We start from the raw sequence: 9,925 nt of genomic DNA on the forward strand, positions 1-9,925 counted from the left end.
CCCAGGGAGAATAATTTTCACTTAGTTTCTGCATATTTGTACACATGAGGGCTATCACTGTAGCTACCATATATGGCCTCCTTTATAGGCATTGCATCATGTATTTTTACATCATCCCTAATAGGCAGTGCAGCCGGAATTTCTTTCTGCTGCAAGGGGCAAGAAACAGCTCAAATTAATTTGAGTAAAAAGGCATTTGTGGCTCCCATAGTGGAAGCATCTAGAGGTAGATTTGGCTTTCGACTTGCTGGAATCACGTGCTCAAAAGTATTTGCACACTGCAGCTCTCAGCTGTACTTCCCTATAAGTTGACCCAATTTTAGGTAGGCTTTTCTCTAAACGGGAAAATGGCCCACACATACAGGCAGAACATTGGCTGAACCCTCCCATGAGCTGGGATTTTGTTTTTGCTGTTTATTGCTATATCCCAGAACTAGGGGATATAGTAGATATTTAATAATTCTTAGTAAATAAACAAAAAAATGGCTCCCTTGGCTTTCATGCTCGACCTGAAAACCTAGGGTTGGAGTCCGCTCTAATTCATCTGACTAAATATGGGTGCTATGGGCTGAATGTGTGTGCCCCTCCCCCAAGTCATATGTTGAAATCTATTTTCCCCCAATGTGATGGCATTTGGAAGGTGGACCTTTAGGAGGTAGTCTCATGCCCTGAGGACTCTGAGAGCTCCCTTCCCCCTTCCACTAGGTGAGGAGATAGTACAAAGAACCAGGAAGAGGACCCTCACCTGACAGTGAATTTACTGGTGCCTTGACCTTAGACTTTGCAACCTCCAGAAAAGTGAGAAATACATTTCTGTTGTTTATAAACCACCTAGTCTATGGCATTCTGTTACATCAGCCTGAACTAAGACAATGGGAACACGTATTTCCTGAGGAAAAATCAGGAACTGTTGCCAGAATAAGGAGGAGTTGGCCCCTGGTGGTCAGTGGAGGAGCTGCCCCCTGGTGGTCAGTGCGCTCTGACAAGGGGAGCGCTGCTCAGCCAGAAGCTGGTCTCACTGCTGGGAGCACAGCAGTGGTGGTGGCGGGAGCCTCTCCTGCCTCTGCAGCAGCACTAAGGAGCAGCGAGCAGGCGGGAGAGCAGGCAGGCAGTAAGGAGCGAGGGATCCAAGACTGTGAGAGGGTGCAGGGCGGGCTGAGGGACACCCCCCCCACACACCCCCCAGTGCATGAATTTCATGCACCAGGCCTCTAGTCTATGACATAAAGGCAGAAGCAGTGAGACTAGTTTGAGGGGTTTTTCAATCATGTGGACTAGAGGGGGCTGTGGCTGGAACAAGATGGTAGCACCGGAAGTGATAAAAATGTTTGGATTCTGAATATATTATGAAGAGATGGCCAGTAGTATTTGCTGGAGGATTCAATGGGAGGATGTAAGGGAAAGAGAAGCCTTAATGTTGACTTGAGATTGCTGGTCTCAGCGACTGGAAAAATGGAGTTGACATTTACTTAAATGGAGAAGATTGTGAGGAAAGCCAATCTGAGGGATGGGGGAGATAAAGAAATCAGGAGTTCTGTTATAGACAGATATATTGACCGGGCCTGTAAGTAGAGATGTCAAGGGGATGGAGACATAAACTTAGAGTTCAGAAAAGATGGCTGAGCTAGAGATAACATTTAAGATTCATCAGTGTTTGGAAGTATTTTCAGTCATGAACCCACTAAGGAAATGAATGTATATTAAGAAGAAAATCGGGCCTTACAGCTGAACTCTGTGACAGGTGGGGAAAGTGAGCAAGAACACACATACTTTTATCGTAACGTAATGGTTTTGAGCTTGAAAAACTTTTATTAGGTATCCTATTATTTTCCTCTGCAGCAAAAAATAGTACTGTAAATGCCTTGGAGCCAAAGGTCACCCAGAAAGCACATGTAGTTGAGCTGAGTAGCTTGGGTTTACTGCTCATTGAAATGAGGGCGAACACACACTGTGGGGAGCTGGGGGCACCCCAGTGAGAGGGTTTTAGAGAGGATGTATTGTAAAATTTGAGCTTTGGCTAGGTAATTTTGAGCACAGTTTACGGAAGCTTGGCTTTACTCTGGATTGAATGTTGTCAGGAAGTGTGGGCAATTCTATGGTTCCTTATCTTATTCCATCTTATGTGGGAGGAGTAAAGACAAGAGCAAGGTGGAAGCTTAATGGTAAAGAACCAGTTGTCACTCATATTAGCTGGGAGGGTTGGGGGTTGTGTTTCTGTGAATTGTGCAGTGACTTTTTTTTTTAATGCTTAGACAAAATTATGAAGTGATCTTGGTTAGTGTTTTACTCTCTCATGATCACAAAAGGCTTCATCTGATGGTGGTGCTTTGTGAGACTTGCTATCCAGAGGTGAACCATGGCCCAACTGTGAGCACAGCCAGCATCTGCCTAACACCTCCAGGGCCTAGCTTAACTGGCAGACCTGTTCCTGCATATCAGGGCATGCTTTCCTCTTTCTTGGTCCCCTGTGGTTTAAAGAATACAGGATATTAACTCATGACATCAATTCATGACAAATTCATGAGAGTTTGTGCATCAGGATCAAGAGGGTGTCTCCTGAACCTCTGTAGTTACACTAAGGTCAACCTTCCTCCTCCTTATAGAATGAATTGTTGGATCATACCATGTGACAATGGCTGCACAAGAGTTTTTAAGACTCAGGACCCGATACATTGACCAACTGTAGCACAGGCAATTACCAGAAACCACATGATTATTAGTCCTTGTAACAGGTCTCAAAGCAAGAGGCGTAGATTATAAAACCCAGGCTATGAAAACATATCCCAGAATTCAGTAGGGCCTGTTTCAGAGACCCAGGTGGCTTTCTTTTCCCTGGGTTTAGAATCTTTTTGCTTGCCCTGTAGTATTTACATAGGTGTTGCAAGCTTAAAAAAAAACCAAGTGCTATGTGATTGTCCCAGGTAATGCCAGCTAATGACTTTAAACTGGTTTATTGGGCTTTTGGAGCAGATGTTTCATCATTTATGACATCTGCTAGGCTCCACTACAAGGTTCAGATCACTGTGGGAATTGCAACTCAAAGAATTCTCATGAAAAGGGCTTCATTTCTCCCTGCTTGCCTTATTCCTGAGGATCCTGGGAGCAGTGGAAGTTTTAAATATCTGGTAGTCTCTAAGGATTATCCCCAAGCTTACTTGGTACATTAGTATGAAGCAGGCTAGTATAGCCTGATAATCATTCAAGCAGTGGAATTCAAATGGGGTACAGTGTTGGTTGGGAATGTAAGTATCATTTATCACAATAGCAGTGAGCCAATTCTATGCCCATTTTATAGGGGTTCCTGTAGTGGTCAGGAACCTTTTTTTTGTTTTTAAGTCATTTAAAAGTCATGGATTAAATCCAAGCCATTTGCTTCTTACAGTATACATACTTGTTCTATCATTTATAAGTTAGTAGGTATTTGGACATAGGCAATTAATTAAGCATTTAAACTGATTGAATTTCTGCCCTGACGTGGTGGCTCAGTCGGTTGGAGTGTCATCCTGGTATACCAAAAGCTTGGGGGTTTGATTCCCAGTCAGGGCACATACCTGGGTTGTGGGTTCAATTCCTGGTCAGGGCATGTATGGTTGGGGCAGGTATGAGAGGCAACCGATCAATGTTTCTGTCTCAGATCAATTTTTCCCCACCTCTCTGCCCCCTTCTCTCTCTAAAAATCAATAAAAAACATATCTCAGGTGAGGATTAAACATAATAATAATAAATAAGTAAGTAAACTGATTGAATTTCTGTAGGAAGCTTACATTTCAAGAGCAAATAGAAATCTGTATAAGAGTCTCGTGGCAATCTTTCTTTATAAGTAAGAACCACCAATAAATAGTATTGCTAGTAAATCAGGGATATCCAAAGAAGTCTCTAGAAGCTCTGAAAAAGGCATGACTTGTTCTCTAACAGAAGTTTTTTTCCCCTTCAGACAAAAGAGAAAACTAGAGTATAGAAAACCAAAAGCTGTTTAGCATTTTTACCATGAATACTCATATCATATCATTTTAATAATTTTGAAAGAAAAAATAAATGAAGAAGTGTAAATATATCATTAAAACTGTATAGCTTGTTAATCTATTGACATTTTAAGAACTAAGGATAAATTATGTTTTATATATGCTTCTTTTTAAATTCATTTTTAGAGAGAGAGGAAGGGAGAGGGATAGAAAGATAGAAAAATTGATGAGAGAGAAACATCATCAATTGGCTGCCTCCTGCACACCACCTAGTGTGGGCCGAGCCAGCAGCCTGGGCATGTGCCCTGACCAGGAATTGAACCAGTGACCTCTTGGTGCATGGGCCACTGCTCACCTGCTGAGCCACAACTGCTGGGCTTATATATGTTTCTTATTTAAAAACTGTCCAGGCATTCAAAGATCATTTATTAATTAATTTAAATATTTGTTTAAGGTCTTAAAGTTAATTATGGTTCTGAAAATTATACTGACACATTAAGCCCTTATGATTTGAAATATTGTAAGAACTTCATAAAATTAAACCCTTTAAAAACAAACCCATGATTATCATTTCATTTAGGGGAATATAATTTTATATATATAAATTTTTCTTTTTAAACAAGCCATGGAGATAGTGATAACTAGGTAACTCATAGAACCAATGTAAGCCATTTAGAAAATTTAAATGATACAGTTAATCCTGGCTTATACAAATAGAATAATGTTCTATCAGTATTTTTACAGGGTAAACTAACTGAATCATGTCCTCAACTCTTGTTTTGTGTTGGAGCCAAAGCCATTTTTTTTTTCTGACCTCATAGCTATAGTAGCAAAGGCTTTTATATAAATACTAGAGGCCCGGTGCACAAAAATTTGTGCACTCAGGGGGAAGGAGGGCCCCTCAGCCTGGCCTGTGCCCTCTCACAGTCTGGGACCCCTCGGGAGATAACGCCCTGAAGGCTTAGGACTGCTCCCAGGTGGCAGAGGGCAGGCCCAATCCCTAGGTGCAGCCCCTGGTCGGGCTCAGAGCAGGGCCGATTGGGGAGTTGGGGCACCACCCCCTGTCATGCACAGAGCAGGGCAGATTGGGAGGTTGTGATGCCACCCTCAGTCACACTCAGGGTAGGGCCAATTGGGGGGTTGGAGCAGCGACCCTGTCACACTCAAGGCAGGGTTGATGGGGAGGTTGCGCACAGAGCAGGGCCAATCCAGGGATTGGGGTGCTGCCCCCTGTCATGCACAGACCAGGGCCCATCAGGGGGGTTGGGGCTCCTTACCCTGTCACGCACAGAGCAGGGCCCATCAGGGGATTGGGGAGCTCCCCCCTGTCATGCACAGAGCAGGGCCCATCAGGGGGTTGGGGAGCTCCCCCCTGTCACTCACAGAATAGGGCTGATAGGGGAGTTGGGGCACCGCCCCCTGTCACACACAGAGCAGGGCGGATCAGGGGGTGGGGCGATGTCCTCTATCACCCACAGAGCAGGGCCGATCAGGGGGTTGGGGCACCACCACTGTCACACTCAGGGCAGGGCCGATGGGGAGGTTATGGCTCTACCCCATCCACACAGAGCAGGGCCCGTTGGGGAGGGGGGTAGTTGGGGCGCCGCACCCTGTCACACACAGAGCAGGGCCGATCAGGGGGTCAGGGCGCTGCACCCTGTCACACACAGAGCTGCGGGGCGATCAGGGGGTTGGGGAGCTCCCCCCTATCAGGCACAGAGCAGGGCTGATCAGGGGGTTGGGGCGCCTTCCCCTGTCATGAACAGAGCAGGGCGGATAGGGAGGTTGTGGCCCTGCCCTCTGTCACACAGAGCCCAAGGGCGATCAGGGGGTTTGGGCACTGCCCCCTGTCACGCTGATCCCGGTGCCGGGAGGCCTTGCGGCTCCGCTGATCCCGGTGCTGGGAGGCATATTACCCTTTTACTGTATAGGATAGAGGCCTGGTGCATGGGTGGGGCTGGCTGGTTTGCCCTGAAGGGTGTCCTGGATCAGGGTGGGGGTCCCCACTGGGGTGCCTGGCCAGCCTGGGTGAGGGGATGATGGCTGTTTGCAGCTGGTCACACACCCTTCAGGGTGGGGGTCCCCACTGAGGTGCCTGGCCAGTCTGGGTGAGGGGCTGAGGGCTGGAGCTCCCAACTGCTCCTTTTTTTCTTTTTCTTTTTTATTCCGGGCCAGCTTTAGCTCTGGCTCCAGCTCTGAGGCCTCTGCTGCTGAAAGCAGGTATCTGGTTTGTTTGGGTTATAATCGAAACAATGTATAACTCCAGCTCTGAGATCCCGGCTCGCTGAAAGCAGGTTTCTGGGGTTTTGTTTAGCTTCTATATTTGTTACAGTGTTTCAAGCTGCAGGCTCAGAGGCTGGCAAGGCAGTCGGAGAACGTTGGAGTCCTCCGTCACTGAAGCAAGCAAGCCTCATGTTAGTTTCAAGCTGCCTGGCTGCCGGGCGCCATCTTGGCTGGCAGTTAATTTGCATATCACCCTGATTAGCCAATGGGAAGGGTAGCAGTCGTACGCTAATTACCATGTTTCTCTTTTATTAGATAGGACTAGAGGCCTGGTGCACGAAATTTGTGCACTGGGGTGCGGGGGGGTTGTCCCTCAGCCCAGCCTGCACCCTCTCCAATCTGGGATCCCTCTCACAATCCAGGACTGCTGGCTACCAACTGCTCGTCTGCCTGCCTGCCTCATGAGCCCCTAACCTCTCCCCTGCCATCCCGATCCCCCCCCCAACTGCCCTCCCCTGCTGGCCTGATCCCCCCAACTGCCCTCCCCTACTGGCCCAGTCACCCCTAACTACCCTCCCTTGCTGGCCTGGTCACCCCTAACTGCCCTCCCCTGCCAGCTATCTTGTGGCTGTGGGCACCGCCATCTTTGAGGGCATGGCAGTCAGTTAGCATATTCCCTCCTATTGGCTGTGGGCACCGCCATCATTGAGGGCATGGCAGTCAGTTAGCATATTCCCTCCTATTGGCTGTGGGCACCGCCATCTTTGCAGCCTGCTGCTCAGTCGTTTGGTCATCCCTCACTAAACTCCTTGCCAGCCTGGTCACCCCACGCAGCCTGTTCAATCATCCATTTGGTTGCGATGGTTGCTTAGGCTTTTCTATATATAGATATTTTTGGGATCTAGAAAAAGAAACATTGTTTAACAATTTTCTGTCTCTTTTCTTTTTTTAGACATTGCTGAGTGTTTATCTGGGCTAGGTATTTATAGAGTGCTGACATAACAACTGAACTTTTAAAAACATCTTTAACCTCTTTTCCCCAAGAAAGGAACAGCAGGGTGGAGAGGCAGCGGGCTTTAGGCAAATATGAAATTATCACTCTAAAAGGCTAATTGTATTTTCTCTACAGAATGAGAACAGTTTAGATGTGGAAAAACAGACCTCGACATATATGCTCACTAAAGAAAGGGGTGTGCAGCTGGTTTTGATATGATTTGTACACACTTGACAGTTTTATCAGCCCAAACAATTAAAAAGTCAGCAATTGTTAATTCCCAGGTACTAAAACACAGGAGGAAACAACTCCTGGGTTAAATAAAGTGCTCTCTTTTATAGACAAACAAGACAGATAGTGTCCTCTTGAGGATATCTTCACTTTTTATTCAAAGCTACCTTTCAAATAAGCACTCCCATTCCTCTCAAATGCTCCCCAAAGTAGCCATTGCGGTTTGGAATTGGCCCTGGTGAAACTGTGCCAGTTCATGAGATAAGCACACAGTCCGCTTGATAGTGAGAAAACAGGGGGAAGCAACATCTGGCCTGAGAAAGGCCTAGTGGAGTCAGAGGAGAGCCGGGGAGAACTTCCATTTTCTTTGGAAGGTGCTTCTGCAACATCAAGGCTCTGGGTCCCAGCCAAGGGCCAGTCATCACCCAGCCATCCTCAGAGAGCAGACAAAACCTCCGGACTCCAGGCGGACAAAAATAAACAAAATTCTCAGGGACACCAAGAGAAGTCTGGGGGTACATCTTTAAAAGGTTGTAAAAATGTTGAGCCAAGTCAAAGTTTGTTCAAAAGGAGGCCAGTTTCAGGAGACACAATGAACTCCTCGTCCCTGGGGCCTGGCTTGAGGACACATTTATCAGACCTGGTCCTATCTTCTGCCCAAGATGGTTGATGTTCTGTGTCAACTTGGCTTGTCTATAATCTAGTCCCCCAGTTATTCAGTCAAACACTAAACTAGATATTGCTGTGATGATGTTTTGAAGATATGATTAAAGCCCATAATTTATAGATATGATTTATAACCATAATCACTTGTTTTACATACAGGAGATTATCCTAGATCAAGCATATCAAACTCAAAGGCTAACATGGGCCAAATAAATAAGGTTTAAGCTTATGTGGGCCACAAAAAAAACAACGCTTCAATTTTCATAGAAACGTAGGTTTATTTCGATAGAGACATGCTGAATACAAAGGGCTGAAATAAATGAGTAATTGTTAACATACAAGAATAGAACATTTTAATAAAAAATAATATCTTTTTCTTGAACATTAACTTACCAGACACTGAATAACTGCACAAATTAATAAGCATAATGCAAATAAACCTATTTTTCTTGTTTTCTGAAAGTGAAATATTTCCTGTTGTGCACACCAAATGAGTTAGTCCAAGACTAATAACATGGCAATCAGCTGCTAAAATATTTGCTGCTAGTATTAGTGGAGAGAAATGGTGCACCTGCGCATAAGGCGCGTAAGGGAAATGAATGCAACACGATTATAGTCATCAGTCATTAGTGAATGTTGTAGTTCGGTATTAATAATTATGTATAACAGGATATTTTAAAAATTAAGTTACGAAATTTTTATTAAAACGTTTATCACATACCGTTATATTGGCTGGGCCGCAAAAATATTCATTGTGGGCCACATGTGGCCCATTGGCCACAAGTTTGACATGCTCATCCTAGATCATCTGGATGGTTCTGATGCAAAAAATTAAAAGGTGTCAAAAGCAAAGCTTAGACATCCCTGAAGAAGAAATTCTGTCTGTGAACAAAAGTTTTAGCTGTGCCTAAGAGTTCCAGCCTTCCTGATGGCCAGTGGTTTTGATTTGGAACTTGCCTAGTTAGCTGCCACAGTTGTATGAGCCAATTCATTGCAATAAATCTCTTAAAAGAGATAGCTCATACTGGTTCTGTTTCTCTGGTTGGATCCTCACTGATACATCTCTCTATGGATGTTTCCTATTATAGACAGACAACACTCAAGACACCAGACAAGCAGACAGATCACAGGAGCAAGTGTTAGAAGACTACTCAAAATTTTCACCAGAGAACACTATAGGTCTGATTAGATAAACAAAAATGTCAGACGGGAACATATTCCAGGAACACAAAATAAACCCAATGCTGATGTATTTAACAGAACACTGGAACTCAATTTAGCATGAACTTCTCTCTCCATCACATGCAGAGGGCATATCAAACAAGTAGAGACACAGATATGAACACTAGTATTGGGTCCAAGGTTTACATCCAAGGCAATAAGGTCTTCAAATGGATGAATCTTGGGGACATAGCCCTTTTTGCCAAAGCCCTCCAGCTAAACACCACAGGAGCACATGATGAGAGAAGACGAGAGCATGGTGAAAGCTGTAATCTATATATATAAAAGCCTAATATGCAAGTTCGACCAGGAGACAGGGAGTTTCATTGCTCACTATGCCATGCGCTGCCCACCAGGGGGCAGCACAGAATAAAGGCCCCAGCCAGCAACAGGAAGGCTCCGATAGGTCCTGATAACTGGCTAGGCCTAGGGACCATGGACCATACCCATGCACAAATCTCATGCGCCGGGCCTCTAGTTGGTAATGAAGCAATAATCTCTCATATTAGCTGGGAGAGGATGCTGTCTGGTACTTCCGTGGTTTTCATGATAAATTTGTGCTATAGGTAGACTGTGTCCATCCAAATTCTTAATCCCCAATGTGATGGTTTTAGGAGGTGGAACCTTT

The sequence above is a fragment of the Myotis daubentonii genome, chromosome 4 (assembly GCF_963259705.1).
Source record: "Myotis daubentonii chromosome 4, mMyoDau2.1, whole genome shotgun sequence".
Lineage (NCBI taxonomy): Eukaryota > Metazoa > Chordata > Mammalia > Chiroptera > Vespertilionidae > Myotis > Myotis daubentonii.